At 44.7% G+C, this 18671-nt stretch overlaps 2 protein-coding genes across 7 annotated transcripts in view; both read left to right on the top strand.

The window, feature by feature from the left end:
- Positions 1–18671, top strand: part of LOC309492652 (butyrophilin subfamily 1 member A1-like) — a 255379-nt gene that overhangs the window by 49836 nt on the left and 186872 nt on the right. The window lies entirely within an intron of this gene.
- LOC309492653 (butyrophilin subfamily 1 member A1-like) overlaps positions 1–18671 on the top strand; it is a 70118-nt gene that overhangs the window by 49840 nt on the left and 1607 nt on the right. Inside the window, exon 9 of the mRNA XM_082161660.1 lies at positions 11457–18404. The gene's annotated coding sequence lies outside the window, so the exon portion shown is untranslated. The remainder of the gene's footprint in view (positions 1–11456; positions 18405–18671) is intronic.

Below are 18671 nucleotides of genomic sequence, written 5' to 3'. Positions count from 1 at the left end.
TAAAAGTAATTTATTAAATCAAGTAAAATACAAAAAAATAACACAAAAGGCCAATGAATCCACACCAGAAGTGACTAGCAGCTAAAGAATAATCCTCCACCAAATTGCCAGTAATCAGCTGGATCCTTTGCGAATCTGAAGGGAGGAAAGAAGAAATTATTCAATGAAAAGTCCTTAAAAAGCAGTATTTTTTTTACCATTCCTTTAAACAATCTTAAAATTGATTTAAATTGTAAAAACGTTTGCCTATGGCAATAATAACATCCACACAACATGAACTGAGTAATGTCATATTTGAGACTGTTAGTATTGCATGATTAAAAATGTAAACGTACACTTAAAGCATGGCAATCCCATCAGAAATGTGTATCATAGCAAGGGAAGCACACACAAAAAAGCCAAATGGTACCAAAATCAAACCATCAAATAATTTTACCTGCAGCCGCATTTATCCTATTATGACACGTCTGAGGGTCTTTCCCTTAATGGTTTCCAGTGATTAAAGAAAGGACTGATGAAGGTGACATGAATCCACTTTCAGTGCGCCACTTCAGCAGAAGAAAGACAAAAGGACAAAAAGTTACTCAGACTTTCTATCAGTAACGTTAAATGTCTTACTTTAAAGATGAAAATCATACTTAATACTATTAATCCCAGTGTAGGTTTTCGAACAGTGGGTAAAATTGACTTAGCAGCTACTGTAGTTGGTGAATGGGTCTGTTGGGTGTTCTCCCCCGATAAATATTTTATTCCAATGCTTGATGTAAAAATTTTTTTAAACAAATATCTTTTCAATATCGTTATCAGTGTTTGAAGAGGTTATGTAAACTTCTAACGAATAAATGACGGTTTCACCACTTTACTCATTCCCACGCTTTTTTAACGTTACCTCTCATGCGTTTTTAAACTAACGTTAACTTAGCTGACAACATTAAACGGGACATTCTACCAGAAACGTACATTTCCACTTTAAAAAATCTTGGGGAAAAAAATATATTTTTCTTAAATCTGAACGTTGAGACATATGGAGGACATGTTAAACTATGAGAAACACATATCATCCCATCTCAGCATGTTTTTATGATTAAATAAAATACATTTTTATACGCATTTCACCCCTAAAATGTAGGCCCTGTCACAGACAAATTTGTATATGTTAGAATGGTTTCCTAATGAATTTCTTTGATACAGATAGCATTTTCTTATTGATCACATGTCCCTGATTGTATCTAACATGGTTTTATAATTCCTTTAAGAAATATAAGTAACTTTTCGGTCAACTGTAGTACACAAAATCACAGAATACCCGCAGGCACTCATATAGTTGTACAATAACTACCTTTACATAGGAGATTTTTATAAAAACATAGTAGTGGATATATACCCCCACCTTCATCTACACAGTTAAAGAGATTAATTAATTAATATTTCCTCAAATATTACACTTTTATCATAATTTCCTGTGTGACAGGACTGACCATGGCGTGACAGGACTGACGGTACTGTGACAGGACTGACTTTATGGATTTTGATGATGCAGAAAAAGTTATGTTTTGTGTTCTTTATTTAAGTTTTGATTGGCATTTCTTTTTTAAATTATTATTATAATTTTAATGTTAAAGTAATATTAGACTATGGTAAAATTCAGCCAAGGACATACATAATATTGCCAAAAGTATTGGGACAGCCCTCCAAATAATTGAATTTAGGTGTTTAAATCACTTCCATGGCCACAGTTGTATAAAAATCAAGCACCTTGGCCTTCATTTTACTATTGCATGCGTTAAATACATAACATATGCAATAAATGTAATAAAAAAGAACAATAACATTAATTTGTAAGGCAGTGTCACACAGGAATGTGACAGGGCCTGATGTGACAGGGCCTGACGGTTGGCCATTGTATACTGCCATTACTCAGCCTGCTAGCATGCTAGCATAAAAACTGTTAACATGCAAGCAAGGAATTTCAATAACCTTTTTAGACATGTTTTGGATTTAAAACATTTTCATTATTTTCTGGAATGTTTAACCGTGACAGGGCCTGACCCTTTAGCTCGTCTTCCTAAAAAAAACATACAAAAACAAGCTTAAAATCATACAATTCAAAGAAACAATTCAGCCTTAATCAATGTAAGCTTCACCTGGGTCAAATGATGTCACTTCCTCTGAGTGATACCCTTAAAGGTGTATTTCACACATTTTATGTAGAGTTTTATGTAAACGTGACAGGACTGACCAAAACATGGGGACAGTTGTAAAATAGAATTTATTTGTAGAATTTATATATAATTTTATGTTTTTGATCAGTTGATGTGAATGATAACAGCTTAAACTTGTTATTGATGAGTTTTTTTTTTTTTAAATAACAGTTTGTAGCATAACAAAACTATGAAAGCTGTAGCTCCAATTTGGCTGAGGACAAGGGCATGGACAGGATTTGTAATTTTCAAAAGTGTTTTTAATAAAGAAAAAAATATCTGAGAACCTAATGAATGACATATTCCTTTACAGAACAACTCACAGAAATCAACTATGAGCCAGTTTTAGAAATTTTTGGATGAAATACTTTTATTCACTGTAACAATTCAAGGACAGATAATGTACGTTCTCTTACGAGAGGTCTCTCGTACTGCGTAAGATATCTTACGCTAGGGGAAAATCCTTTTCCGCGAGATATTGAAGCCAAAAATTATCCTTAATTTTGTAATAATGCAAAACGCGTTGCAGCAGCAATGCAGACATAGGCGAGACAGCTCGCGCGCCTATTGGCTGCTCTGCGGCAACTGCAGCAGCCTATCGAGCGAGGCCTGGCGTGACGCCAGACCCAATCAGGGCACTTCGCGCCCGCTGCGTCACGTCCCGCCGAAATGGGCGTGGTCTAGGCCTATAAATATCGCTCGCAGGCAGCTATTATCTGATTTTTCATCCTTCAAGCGAAGCACACGCATCGCTGGAGCTGGATTAGAAGCCGCGCCGTCGAGAGAGAGCACCTTCAGCGGGACGAGTCACTGAAGTCGCTGGCCGCGCCGCCTTCCTGCCTTCCTGCTGCGCTTTCCGGCGCTTATATCCTTCTCTTTTATTTGCACTGTATTTCTGTGTGTGTGTGTCGCGACACACATTTCTAAAAGAGCTAGCGTCTTTTTAAAGATGCCTTCCTGCGGCTCGTGCAGAGCCACACTCAGCGACGGGGACCGCCACGTGATCTGCGTTTCCTGCCTGGGTGAGGAACATGCAGCTCTCGCGCTCGCTGACGGCGGATGCCCTCACTGCGAGCTGATGGCAATGGCGACTCTGAGGACTCGCCTAGCCGTCTTCACCGAGACTGCTCCCCCGCCCGCCGCGGCGTCGCGCCGTAAAAAGCGCCGTGCCCAGCGGGCCCCGGAACCCTCCCTCAGCCGCCAAAGCTCGCCGGTTCGCCCGCTTGCTTCCCCGGCTTCTTCTGTTTCGCTTCCTGACGGACAGCGGCCGCCGTCTGCCGCCGCTTCCGTTGATATCGCGGATGAGGAAGCCCTGCTGGGAGAGGATGATTCCTGCTCTATCCTGGCGTCAGGCAGTGAGGATTGGGCGGGCTCTGAGGACCCCGCACCCCCTGCCCGCACTTCGTCAGGCAAGAGAGCTTCTATTGAGACGGAACTCATGCGAGTACTCGCACAGGCCGCGGCGAGCCTCGGCCTCGAGTGGTCTTCGCCTGAGCAGCCCGCTCACAACCGGCTGGATGGATTTTTCCTGCCTGGGGAGCGCGCTTCGCCTGTGTCCAGACCGGCGCCTTTTCTTCCTGAGTTACACGAAGAAGTCGCCAAGTCCTGGAGCGCCCCCTATTCTGCTAGAGTGCGTCCTGCTGTTTCTTTGGCATTCTCCGCCGTTGACGATGCCAAGAACAGAGGATACCTCTCGCTGCCGCCGGTTGAAGAGGCGATAGCGGCCCACTTATGCCCGCCCTCCGCTGGACGGCGCGCTAAGCCGGCCCTGCCCTCTAAAGCTTGCCGCACGACGTCGAGCTTGCTCCACCGCGCTTTCTCCGCCGCCGGGCAAGCTGCGTCAGCGTTGCACACCATGGCAACGCTCCAGATCTTCCAGGCCGATCTCCTCCGTAAGCTGGATGAGGAAGGACCTGACGCGATCTGTGTGCCGGACTTAAGGAGTGCCACGGACCTCGCTCTTCGTGCTACTAAGTCCGCAGCGCAAGCCATTGGACGGACTATGGCTTCTCTCACCGTGTCTGAGAGACATCTCTGGCTGACGCTCTCGGAAATGGCCGAGTCTGAACGCACCGCGTTCCTCGACGCCCCGCTTTCCGCCACAGGCCTCTTTGGATCCTCCGTCAAAGATTTCGCGGAGAGATTCGCAGAGGTACAGAAAGCGTCTCAGGCCATGAAGCACTTCCTCCCGAAGCGCTCCAGCTCTGCAGCAGGCCGTGCGAAACCGTCTGCTCAGAGCTCACAGCCACCGTCCACTGCCTCCACTTCACAGCGCCGCCAGGCCAGAAGCGCGAGACCGCGCTCCCGCTCATCCGGTCGCCGCCCCGCAGGACGCGGCTCGCGACCTAGGATCACGGTGAAGCCCGAGGCCCCGAAGTCGTCCTAGCACAGCTAGGAAAACGACGGTGTTCCAGTCCCGCTGCGGCCGGACTCACACCAAAGCTATTCGCTCGTCCAGTTCCAGAAAATGTGACTGTTCCAGTGTTTTCTGCAGCCAACAAGTCGGTTCTGTCACCCGCTTGCCTGCACACAAATGCCGTTTTCACGGCTACCCAGATAAATCCCCAAAAGAGTGTGTTTTCTGGTGTCCCGGCCACGGCCGATGGTGTTTCGTGTGTAGTAAGAATGCCCACTGCCCAGTGCCCATCCCTACACATAAGCACAGCCTGTCACACAGGGCTCGCGCACATAAAACCGACTCAGATCGGTTGCGCTTCAAACATGGTGAACGTGCCCACTACCCAGTGCCCACTAACACCACGTTATGCATGTCTCACGGTTTCTGTAAAAACGAAACCAAAGTGCACTCGCTTCACGCAAGCGAACGATGCTTTCAGTGTGATAAATGTGCCCGCTGTCCCGCGCCCACATCCACACATAGACATGACAGTTCCCACGGGAACCGCCCAGCCCTCCCCCTCGCGGTTAACCACCGTAGAGGAGTCGAGCGCGGGCAATCTGCCCGCTGTCATCAGCGCGCCCCATGCCTCAAATGTCACGAGCGACACGCTTGTGTTACAGCACACCGAAGCTTCTCCATCGCTGAGCGAGCGGAGCGCGCTTCGTATTCGACCCCTAGCTATCCATGCAGACGCATGGGCAAAGCTACCCGGGGTTTCGAAGTGGGTGCTGAACATTATAGAAAGAGGCTATTCGCTGCAGTTTCGCCGACGCCCTCGCCGCTATGTGGCGCGCGTCGAGACCACGGTAAAAACAGAAGTAGCACATCTACTTCGAGCCGAAGTGACGAAACTATTGAGCAAAGGGGCCATAGAACCTCTCTCTCAAGATCAGAGCGAGGGAGGGCTATACAGCAGATACTTCCTGGTACCGAAAAAAGACGGGGGTCTCAGACCCATACTAGATCTAAGGCAGCTGAACAAAGTGCTTGTGAAGCGACAGTTCAGGATGCTCACGACCAGGCAAATCCTTGTGCAGATTCGCCAAGGAGATTGGTTTGTGTCAATAGATCTGAAAGACGCGTATTTTCAAATACAGATAGCGTCACGTCACAGGCGATATTTGAGATTCGCCTTCGAGGGCCAGGCATATCAGTACACAGTCCTGCCGTTCGGTTTGTCCCTAGCACCCCGTACATTTACGAAGTGCATGGACGCGGCGCTCGCACCCCTCAGAATGAGAGGCATGCGAGTGCTGAACTATTTGGACGATTGGCTGATTCTAGCGCAATCTCGCGCAGTGCTCATAGAACACACGACCATTTTACTCGATCACCTCGAGGATTTGGGTCTGAGTGTCAATTGGGCGAAGAGCTCCCTGTCACCCAGTCAGAAAATATCTTTCCTGGGCACAGAACTGGACTCACTATCCATGATAGCGCGACTATCACAACAGCGCGCGGTAGACATTCGACGCACAGCGAACTCTTTTCGCTGCGGCGCGTCTGTCCCGCTCAAAAGATTTCAGAAGATGCTAGGTCTCATGGCCTCAGCATCGTCAGTGCTCCAGCTGGGTCTGCTACGCATGCGCCCGCTGCAGTTTTGGCTGAAAGCGCGAGTCCCACGCGAAGCGTGGGCACCCGGTTTGCTTCGCCTCAGGGTCAATCAGAAATGCGTTACAGCTCTGAAACCCTGGAAAGCGAACGACTGGTACCAATCAGGTGTAAGCCTGGGGACTTCCTCGAGGGTGAAAGTGGTGTCCACGGACGCGTCCACCTCGGGATGGGGAGCGCTGCTCGAGGGCAGACCGTTCTTCGGCCAGTGGTCAGAACGGGAGAAGCTCCTGCACATAAACTGCCTCGAAATGCTGGCAGTAGACAACGCGCTGACGCGTTTTTGTCCCCAAATAAAAGGTCACCACGTCTTGGTCCGTTCGGACAACATGTCTGTGGTGTCCTACATAAATCGCCAGGGCGGCATCAGATCCGAGAAACTGTACAGGCTGGCAGAACGCCTCCTAGTATGGGCTCAGTGCAACCTGCGCTCGCTCAGAGCAGCGCACGTGCCAGGGATCATGAATATAGGACCAGACAGACTGTCCAGGAACAATGTTCCGGCAGGCGAATGGTCCCTACACCCACAGACAGTCCAACTGCTGTGGAAGAAATTCGGCAGAGCGAAAGTGGACCTGTTTGCGTCTCAAGAAAACGCTCACTGTCAAGAATTTTTCTCCAAGAGCAGGAGCGCGCTGTCCCATGTGTGGCCCCGCCGCCCGCTCTATGCTTTTCCCCCCGTCTCTCTCCTGCCTCAGGTGATAGAACGGATCAGGGAAGAAGGATGCTCAGTACTGCTGGTAGCACCGTTCTGGAAAAACCAACCTTGGTTCCCAGCCGTGATGCAGTTAGCAAGTACTGCCCCGTGGCCGGTACCAGTGAGGAGAGATCTCCTCTCACAGGCCCGCGGCTCGATCTGGCATCCTCACCCGGAACTATGGTCCCTTCATGTCTGGGCCATCAACGGGTACATGTTGGACTCCCTAAAGGAGTATTAAACACGATCACGCAGGCTAGAGCTCCGTCTACAAGACGACTCTATTCTTCGAAATGGTCAGTGTTTTCGGGCTGGTGCACAGCCCGTGGTGTGTCACCCACAAACTGTGATGTGACGGAGGTGCTTTCCTTCCTACAAGAGCTGTTGGATGGGGGCAGGGCCCCCTCCACGCTCAAAGTTTATGTGGCGGCTATAGCAGCGTTCTCAGAAACAACGCTTGGTCAGTCAATAGGAAGGAACGATTTAGTCATCCGCTTCCTTAGAGGAGCTAAGAGACTGAATCCTCCCAGACCTCCCTCAGTCCCCGTATGGGACCTTTCTACGGTTCTGGAAGCCATGAAAGGTGCGCCATTTGAGCCTTTGCAGTCAATCGATTTAAAACACCTGTCTTTCAAAACAGTGTTTTTGCTGGCTCTCGCTTCAGTGAAGCGCATAGGGGATCTGCACGCGCTCTCTGTGAGCGCGGCGTGCATGGAGTTTGGGCCCAATGACTCAAAAGTTATACTCAAACCTAAGCACGGTTATGTTCCAAAATCCCTCAACACACCGTTTAGGGCGCAGATTATCTCTCTGTCAGCCCTACCGGTCCCTGATGAGGAAAGAGACGCGAGCCTCCTTTGCCCAGTCAGGGCATTACGAGCTTATGTGTCTCGCTCGTCTGTTTTCAGACAGACGGAACAGCTCTTTGTTTCGTTTAGCGGACGTTCTAAGGGACTAGCCGCGTCGAAACAGCCTATCCAGATGGATAGTTGATGCTATAGCGCTGGCATACGCCTCCAAGGGCATGCAGTGCCCTTTGGGTGTCAGAGCGCATTCCACGAGAGGCATGGCCTCTTCGTGGGCCTGGTCAAGTGGGATTGCCTTGCAAGATATTTGTATGGCGGCAGGCTGGGCCTCCCCGTCTACATTTATAAGGTTTTATAACCTAGAGGTTCCCGCCCTGCAGGCCAGGCTGCTGTCGGTCTAAACTACCAGTATTATCTGACCTGATGCGTTCAGCTCAGAATGCTGCGTTTGCTGAGCACAGCTCGATGTTCGACAGTTTAAAGCTGGGCAAACTGTGTAAGACCCACATTTTTTCCCATCAGTTCAGGCCGTACCCCGCCCTGTCTGTATGATGAAATTCGCGTCCCTTCGACGCTACTTTATGTGGAAAAGTGAGGCTGCACCCCTCCTTCTTCCCGGACTCTCTGTGAGTTCACTGAGTGATTGTGCACTATATGTACCCCGGGCTTTCGCCCTTGGGTCTTTGGTGTCAGATCTCAGCATGCACGGCGTTTTACATTGGGTCCCCTAGCGTAAGATATCTTACGCAGTACGAGAGACCTCTCGTAAGAGAACGTACTCGGTTACTAACGTAACCTCGGTTCTCTCTAGAAGAGGGAACGAGTACTGCGTATCTTGCCGTGCATGCACACGCTCTGGTTGCTTCGATGATGAAAAACCAGATAATAGCTGCCTGCGAGCGATATTTATAGGCCTAGACCACGCCCATTTCGGCGGGACGTGACGCAGCGGGCGCGAAGTGCCCTGATTGGGTCTGGCGTCACGCCAGGCCTCGCTCGATAGGCTGCTGCAGTTGCCGCAGAGCAGCCAATAGGCGCGCGAGCTGTCTCGCCTATGTCTGCATTGCTGCTGCAACGCGTTTTGCATTATTACAAAATTAAGGATAATTTTTGGCTTCAATATCTCGCGGAAAAGGATTTTCCCCTAGCGTAAGATATCTTACGCAGTACTCGTTCCCTCTTCTAGAGAGAACCGAGGTTACGTTAGTAACCGAGTACGTTTCTGGTAGAATGTCCCAAACACATAAGTTAACGTTACCAACAACAAAACACAGCAATGTCGGATGGTACTAACTTACATTGAAATACATGCTAATGGTGAAGCAGTACAAAAACACACACAGAGATAACTTATTTATTTTATGAGGTTGCAGTAAGCCTGACCGTAACCCGTGTCCCTAACGTTAGACTGTTAAGGACTGAAAAATGTTTTCTTACCTGATATCGCCAGTATTTCTACAGACCACGTACGACCCCTTCCTCCGTTCACATTCCAGCTTTTGTTCTTCATTGACATATCAACTCAAATTCGCTCAAAATTTAAGAATTCAACAGGCAGATATAAAATAATCCAGGTCTGACCGAGTAATCAACGCAAGCAGCAGCTGCTCACCGACCGAGAGTAACGGACGTATTTTCAAACTTAAAATAGGCGGCCAGAGCCGCGCACACTCTCATTGGACTGTTTCCTGGAAGACAGACAGATTAACCAATCATGCTCAAAGTAAAACGGCGAAACAACCAATAACGATAGTTTGCGAGAGTTAACATAGTGTTGTAGGCTATTGAGTTTTATTTGCAGTCTGTATTAATATTTAATTAATTGGTCAAATGACATGACAGTGTGAATACAAATGTAATAATGCAATGTAAACTGTTAGGCAAGCAGACAAAATTGTAAATTCACACAAAATCACATAAGGCAAAAGGTTTCTGCTGCACTGCTCTCTTGAGGGTGAAACTATTATTGTTAATAATGATAATAATTGTATTTTAACATATACATTGAAGAGCTGTTATGATAAAAAGTCATTAAATGCTAATTAATGATCATAATAATATGTTAAAAGGCAGATATTTTTGTAGTATGTTGTCGAAAACATTACGTTGTTTCAACGTACAGATCTTGTAAAAATTTCAACGTTGATTTAGAAGTGTTTTTGTTAACCTTTTTCAACCATTTAGCATTAAACGTTATTTCAACGTTGTTTCAACGTTGAAACAACAACTGACATTATTTCAACCATATTTCAACGTTGATTTAGAAGTGTTTTTGTTAACCTTTTTCAACCATTTAGCATTAAACGTTATTTCAACGTTGTTTCAACGTTGAAACAACAACTGACATTATTTCAACCATATTTCAACGTTGAAGGTCGGTCATGTGCCGGCTGGGATTATTCCGTTAATAAACGCAAGTTTATTATTGCTCGCTATAGCGCCAAAAGCGTCAAAAATAAAGCCTCACATTGATAAAGCCTCACAAATAACATGCAAGTATTGAGATCCCAGACAGCAGTCATTTAGTAATAGCCTATAGGCTATACAGAGCCGTCGCATAGACTGTGCGAACTGTGCAACCGCACAGGGCCTCGCGCCAATAGGGGGCCTCGCAATCCTGCTGTTTTTTTTTTTTTTTTTTTTTTTTTACCACTTTTTAAAACATCTCGCGTCACGAATGTAACAATTCTACAAATAAATAAAACATATCCAGTTAACCAGCAAAGCATTAATTTCGTTCGTTTTTTTTAAATAAGAGAAGATCTAGCGCTGAAATGTGTTTTTTAAATCAAGTGATCAAAGTGCTCGTTGCAGCTGCGATCAGTGGCGCGGAGTGTTTTCTCGTGTGGCTCGCGCACACACCGCACTGTCTTCACTTCAATCCGTTGTGGATACTCTAACAAAATGCACACAAATGTGTCCCTGCTTGATATACAACCACTGATTAACATAATCGGTTTTGATGAGAAGAAAAAAAACTAACGTTATACGAGAAAAATAAAACCATACGAGAGCGGATTCGAACCCAGGACCTCTGTCACGCTTGGCGAAAGTTCTACCACTGGACCATTAAGATACACGTTGATGACATAGGCGGATTCTCGATGAAAATTCTCGAGCTGACTTGATGTAAAACCACTCGTGGTTACACAGTTGATTTTTTTCCCCTCTGAAATAAATAGCAAAAAGTCATAGCTGAGACTATGTGCATGATTATGCTGTATTATTCTACTTGATAAAAACGTATTGCAGCAAGATTATGCGTGCAAAAGAATTAGAACAGCTACGTCCGTGTGACTGTAATTCATACGCAATTGAGCATACACATCAAAGAGCAGGGCCTCGCATTTCAAGTTCGCACAGGGCCTCGCACCCCACCTGCGACGGCACTGCCTATATATACTTCTTTTTTTCTTTTTTTTTACCTACACACCAGTGTGAATATTTTTGTTATTGCATTTCAAATAGGGCCAATTTATAGGCTACTCCTAGGCTTACGTTTTTAAATTACAAAGGGCCTACTGATGTTTTTGTTATTGTATTTTCAATATTATAGGCTATTATTTGTGCATAAACATATCTGGTTATAGTAAACATACCGTTTGTTTGAAAACAACATATTTTGTCATCCTTGCTGCAAGCTTACAACAGCGATAATATCATTAAATGTGAAGGGGGGCCCTAAAATATTTTCTTGGGGAAAAGGGGGTCTCAGACAAAAAAAGGTTGGGAACAGATAGACGGACTTGGCCCACCATCTAGATGCCCACATACACAGAATGGCCTCTGAAGACAAAAGACCTGTGGATGCACCTGTGGCTCATCTATTTATAGCCTCGTGTCGCGTGTGCGTGCCGATGACGTCACCGACCAAGGATATTAACACCTTGGCAATTTATTTCTATACACACACTATATTCACAGCTGGTCACGATTAAAGACGTTCCCAATGCGCTAAGCAGCGCTGCATCGATTGTAGCTTTTGAAAGGGAACAAGGTATTTAATAGTAAACTCGGGAGTAACACACATTCACACAAACAATAAGCGACAAGGGATAGAACAGAACAGGGAGTATAAATACACAGGGTGAAATCAGGAAACTAACTAGACAATTGGAGGAAGATTAACCAATGATAGATAGATAGATAGATAGATAGACGGACGGACGGACGGACGGACGGATAGATAGATAGATGGATAGATGGATAGATGGATAGATGGATAGATAGATAGACAGATAGACAGATAGACAGATAGATAGATAGATAGATAGACGGATTCTTTCTCCACCATAATGTTACATCATTGTTCCATATTTTATACAATGTCATAGGAATGATGATATATTTTTTCTTTAGTGAATCCAACTGGAAAAAAATAAACATGTCCTTCGAAATCTGTGTGAGTTAACAGTAGATTCAGTTGCACATGGGTGGTGGTGGCGCAATGGATAAGACACATGCCTTTGGTGTGAGAGACCTGGGTTCGAATCCACTGTGAGACACCAATGTGTCCCTGAGCAAGACACTTAACCCCTAGTTGTTCCAGAGGCGTGCGACCTCTGACATATATAGCAATTGTAAGTCGCTTTGGATAAAAGCGTCAGCTAAATGTAAAATGTAATGTAGGATTGAAAATAATCTAGACTTCCGGGAGGCGCCATGTGAGAGTAGGACACGTGCGAATGCAGCTCTGTAACTTTTCATTTATTTGTGAAGCAAACTAAATAATATTTTATTTTCACGTCATTAAGTTTAAAATACCCATTTAATATGCCAAATAAATCCCAAAAAACTGCAGAACAAACAACTAAAACCCCAAGGGACACTTAGGATGACAGTAGAAGTGAGGCTAGCACCGTGGCTAACAAGGCAGTGCTAGAGGGGATAGCTGCTCTACAATCAAATTTCCAACAATTTATGTAAGTAAGTAAGTAAGTAAGTAAAATGTATTTATATAGCACCTTTCACAGACAAAAAGTCACAAAGTGCTTTACAAACTGTTAATTAAAAGAAAAGATCAGACATGCAAACAATAGATCTAACAAAACAACACACAAAACACAAAAACACAAGTAACCAATGCTGTCAAATAAAAGCAAGCCCAAAAAGATGCGTCTTCAGATGTTTTTTAAAAGAACTGACAGAATCCTTAGTTCTCAGTGCTAATGGAAGTGAGTTCCAAAGCCTCGGTGCCACAGTACAAAAGGCACAGTCCCCTTTAGTCTTTAGACGAGTTCTAGGGACAATTAGAAGGTCCATACCAGAAGACCGTAAGAGCCGACCCGGTGAATGTTTGTGTAAAAGATCTTGAATATAGAGAGGTGCCTGGCCGTGCAGGGCTCTATAAGTGATAACTAAAATTTTAAACTGCACTCTGAATTCAACTGGAAGCCAATGAAGGTCCTTGAGAACAGGTCTTATATGAGACCACTTACTGGTACCAGTCAAAAGCCTTGCTGCAGCATTTTGTACAACTTGTAGTCGCTGCATAGAAGACTTATTCAAACAAGTGTACAGAACATTACAGTAGTCCAATCTTGACGAGATGAAGGCATGAACAAGCATCTCCATCTCTTTTCTTGAGACTACCGATCTAATCTGAGCAATGTTCCTAAAGCCTGGTTCACACGGCAGGATAATTAGGCCGATTTTAGCCCCGATTCACCCCTTCCGACAATCTTAAGGATGCTCCGATTATCGTAAAATAATCTGATCAGATATTCCTGCCGTGTGTGGTGTGTTAAGGCTGCTCTCGTCTGCTCGGAAGGACGTCGGGACCGCTCCGATCTCAAATCGGGGATATCCAACATGTTGGATTTTTTTGGCCCGATTTCTTCTCGTGTGTGGTGTCCCCCGAGCACGCAGCCTGTGGACTGTGGAGTGTAGCCAATCAGAAAGCGAGGTGACACCGTGGCGAGGAAACACCGGGAAATATAATCAAAACAGCCGGCGGCATCGCGCACCAGAAAGTCCGGTGGACGTCAGAGATCATCGCCTTTTCTTTTGATAATGTTTTTTTTTCGGTTAAAAACAAACTACAAACTATTGCCACTGCATCCTCTTCGTCCGCCATGATTGTTTACTCTGAAGTCACGTTTGATCTCGAGGTATTTTGCGCGATTTCCCGTCTGACCTGAGAATGCTCGGGTTCGTTTCAAATCGGTTCGTGTGTGATGTGTTGATTTTGCCGTGTGGCTGTGCACCACACACTGTACGACCAAAACTGTTAGACCCGTGATTTTTTATCCCCGTGTGTGGGGTCTCTCAGGTTTGGAAAAGCGGCCGACAATTTAAAAATCGTCCCGTGTGAACCAGCCTTATGATGGTAAAAACATGAGCGAACTACAGACTTTATATGACTGTTAAAACATATGGCTCTATCCAGGCAGACACCCAGATTTCTCATTTCACTACAATCTGAGGTGGCTGAAACCCCCAAAACCTGCTTAATCTTAGGTATAATATTGTCAGGAGCAAAGATCATCAATTCAGTTTTATCCTTATTAAGTTGCAAAAAATTGTTTGCCATCCATTTGTTAATGGAGACTAAACAGTCCTGTAGAACTGACAGTTTATCTAGACTATCAGGTTTGAACGAAAAAAGTAACTGAATGTCATCTGCATATAAATGATAAGATATTGTTTTAAAACTATTAATGATCTGTCCAAGAGGAAGCATATACAAATTAAACAACAAAGGGCCCAGCACAGAACCTTGTGGCACCCCACAGGACAAAAATGCAGAATCAGACATAAAGGATCCAACAGATACCGAAAAAGTCCTGTCGGAGAAATAAGATGAAAACCAGTCCAGAGCCGAACCCGAAATACCTACTAAACAGCGTAATCTATTAATCAGAGTGCAGTGATCCACAGTGTCGAACGCTGCGCTGAGATCTAACATAACCAACAGGGAACATTCCCCCGCATCTGTGGCCATCAAAATATCATTTGATACCCTAAGTAAGGCAGTTTCAGTAGAATGATTTTTACGAAAACCTGATTGAAATTTGTCATAAATATTATGAGTCTCCAGAATATCATTCAACTGTATTGCTACAACCTTCTCCAGAATTTTAGAAATGAAGGGCAATTTAGAGATTGGCCTATAGTTGTTTAGCGAAGTAACATCAAGATTACTCTTTTTCAAGAGAGGTTGAACAACAGCGTGTTTAAAACACCTCGGGACCTGGCCCAGCTTTAGAGAAAGGTTAATAATTGAGACTAAACATGGACCAATGGATGTAATAGTTTCTCTGACCACAGAAGCAGGCAAAACATCCACCGGACTCTGAGAAGGTTTCATCGTACAAACTATCTTAATAAGATCATTAAAAGAAATTGACTGAAAAGAGCTTAAAATTGCGGGCCGCTCTGTAATAATTACAGGGGAAATAACTAATGGTAAAATACTAGCCCTGACAGCCATAACCTTACCCACAAAATGAGATAAAAAATTATTACAATCATCATTAGAAAAAGCAGGTACAGATGATGTAACAGGCGACACAAGGCTCTTAACAGTGTCAAACAAAATCTTGGGCTTCCTTTTACAAGTTGAAATCAAATTTTTAAAATACAGCGCTCTGGCCACCTTAATCATCTCATGTAAATCAGACAGTAACTCTTTAAAATACAGACGATGAACCTGGAGCCGCGTAGATTTCCACAAGCGTTCAGTCTTCCGACACACGCATCTGAGACTGCGAATGGCATCAGTTATCCATGGAGAAGTCTTAACCACGGAAATATTCTGTTTCCTAAATGGAGCCACTTTATCCAATAGAACAGTGCAGTGATCATTAAACGACTGTACAGAACTGTCAATGTCATTTGAAAAAATAGTTGGAGTTGGAGTCAAAAGCAGTCGAGAAATTCTCAAAACTCTACCTTTGATCAACTGCGCTCACAGATCCTTGAGAAAACGCTCTGACAATACCTCGTTTCCCCGGGCATTCATTGCTAGGATGCATTACTTTCATGACTGGCAGGACATCATCCGAAAAGCTGCTCAGCTCAAGTCCATCACCTACAACAGAGAGAAACTTCTGATATTCCCGGACCTCCCAGCGGCCATACTGAAGCAACGTGCCTGTTTTAACAGGGCTAAAGACCTGCTTCGAGATCGTCCTGGGGTCCGCTTTGGATTTCTATACCCAGCGAAGTTACACACAACGGAGAAGAAATGTACTTCACGGACCCGATAAAGGCGTTCACACTCGCAGAGCAATACTTCGGTGAGGGTAACGTGTCGACATCATAATCTCTCCTTCGATTGAAATTTTATAACCAGGCTAATAGAGTGGGTTGGAGCGATGTTCGGACAATTTTTTTTTTGACGTGATTTGTTTAATATGCATTGTGTATATGCTTCACGGTTCGAATCTGTAAAAGACTGAGCTGCCTATGTGTGCAGACGACCATCTATAAGACCCATAGAAACTGTTCACTGCCCTATTTATTAAAGGACACAAAATTCTATGAGTATTTGCGTACACAGCTATAGTTATTTAAAAAAAAACTAATGATCAATCGAACACTTCCCCTTCTCTCTTATGGGACACCTTTAAAGCTTATTTACGGGGCTGTTTTATCTCCTTTAAGGGTGCAAAAAATAAACAAAATGCAGCAGCTTTACAATCTTTAGAAAGACAGCTTTGTCAATTAGATAATGAGAATGCTACAACACCCTCTTCAGAACTGCACAAGAAAATATTACATCTTAGATATCAATACAATAAGATTATATCTGAAAAGTTTTCAAGATCTCTAATGTTTATGAAACAAAAATATTTCGAATTTGGTGATAAGCCACATAAACTGTTATCTAGACAGTTGCGAAAGCTGGAAAATGACCGTATAATTCATCAGATCAAATCAGAATCCGGGACTTACTTATTTTCTCCATCAGAAATTAACAATCGTTTTAAACGATTTTATTAATCATTGTATGCTAGTAATATAAGTGATGATCCCTCCATCATGGAGACCTTTTTAACATCCTGCTTGGACAACTTCTGCCCCCTTTCGTCCAGGCCAGCTCGTGCCACACCCTCTGCCCCCTGGTTATCTGATGTTCTCCGTGGACATCGTTCGGAACTCAGGGGTGCAGAGAGGAAGTGGCGCAAATCGAAAGATCCTACTGACCTTGGTCTTTATCAGTCCCTCCTCTCTTCCTTCTCTGCTAATATCTCTACTGCTAAAATGACTTACTATCACAACAAAAATTAACAATTCTTCAGACTCTCGCATGCTTTTCAAAACCTTCTCTTCTCTTCTCAACCCTCCTCCTCCTTCATCAACACTAACAGCTGACGATTTTGCTACATTCTTTATAGATAAAACAACCTCCATCAGCGGCCAATTTACCAATCCACAAACTGACGCACACACTTTACCAGCTAACACACACTCTCTACCCTCCTTCTCTCTACTTGCAGAGGCAAAAGTCTCCAATCTCCTTCTTTCTAATCGCCCTACTACCTGTCCGCTTGATCCTATTCCCACTAACCTACTTCAAGCCATTTCATCCTCGGTTGTACCCACACTCACACACATCATAAACACCTCTCTTCACACTGGTACCTTTCCCACAGTATTTAAGCAGGCTCGTGTAACCCCATTGCTTAAGAAACCCAGTCTAAATCCAGCACATCTGGAAAATTGCAGACCAGTATCTCTCCTTCCATTCGTCGCGAAAACACTTGAACGAGTTGTTTTCAACCAGATCTCTTCCTTCCTTACACAGAACAATCTCTTGGACAACAATCAGTCTGGTTTCAAAAGCGGACACTCAACTGAGACTGCCCTGCTCTCAGTAATTGAAGCTCTGAGACTGGCAAGAGCAGCCTCCAAATCCTCAGTTCTCATCCTGCTGGATCTGTCTGCTGCCTTTGACACAGTTAATCACCAGATCCTCCTGTCAATACTAAAGATGAAGGGCATCTCGGGAACCGCACTCCAATGGTTCAAGTCTTACCTCTCAGGTAGGTACTTTAGGGTGTCGTGGAGGGGTGAGGTGTCTAAGACACAACATCTAGCTACTGGAGTGCCTCAGGGCTCAGTGCTTGGACCACTTCTCTTCTCCAGCTACATGACATCACTAGGATCTGCCTTTCAGAAACATGGCTTTTCCTATCACTGCTACGCTGATGACACAACTCTACCTCTCATTCCAGCCGGACGATCTGACGATAGCTGATCGTATCTCAGCCTGCCTGACAGATATTTCTGGCTGGATGAAGGACCATCACCTTCAACTCAACCTTGCGAAGACAGAGCTACTCGTGGTCCCGGCCAACCCGACACTTCACCACAACTTCACCATTCAGCTAGACTCGTCATCCATAACTCCATCTAGGTCAGCCAGAAACCTTGGTGTGGTAATTGATGATCAATTAAACTTCACAGACCACATTGCTAGAACTGCCCGGTCATGTAGATTTGCCTTGTACAACATTAGGAGGATCAGGCCCTTCCTATCAGAACATGCTACTCAACTCCTTGTTCAAGCGCTTGTTTTATCCAGACTTGACTATTGTAACGCTCTCCTGGCTGGTCTTCCAGCTTGCACAGTCAAACCTCTGCAACTGATCCAGAACGCCGCAGCTAGAGTGGTCTTTAACGAGCCGAAAAGGGCACATGTCACTCCTCTCCTCACAAAATTGCACTGGTTGCCAGTAGGGGTTTCACAACTACTGATTTTTGCTAGTCGACTAGTTTTGCATAACAGTCGACGACTAGTCGACTAGTCGTTAAATTATTTATTCATTAAATTGACGCATTAATGCATTGAGCATTGTTAAGGAAGACAGAGGAAGGAGTTCTGGTGAATTATTGGAAATGTATGTTTGAAATTCAGAAATAACATAATAAATAAATTCATCAGTTATTCTTGTGTTAATACAAAAACAGCAGCATTCATTTAAAACATTCTTGTAATTAAAACATTC

Source organism: Leuciscus leuciscus (genome assembly GCF_965113295.1).
Source record: "Leuciscus leuciscus genome assembly, chromosome: 2".
Classification (NCBI taxonomy): Eukaryota; Metazoa; Chordata; class Actinopteri; order Cypriniformes; family Leuciscidae; genus Leuciscus; species Leuciscus leuciscus.
The sequence above is the reverse complement of the archived record's forward strand: the minus strand, read 5'-3'. Positions and strand labels throughout refer to the sequence as shown.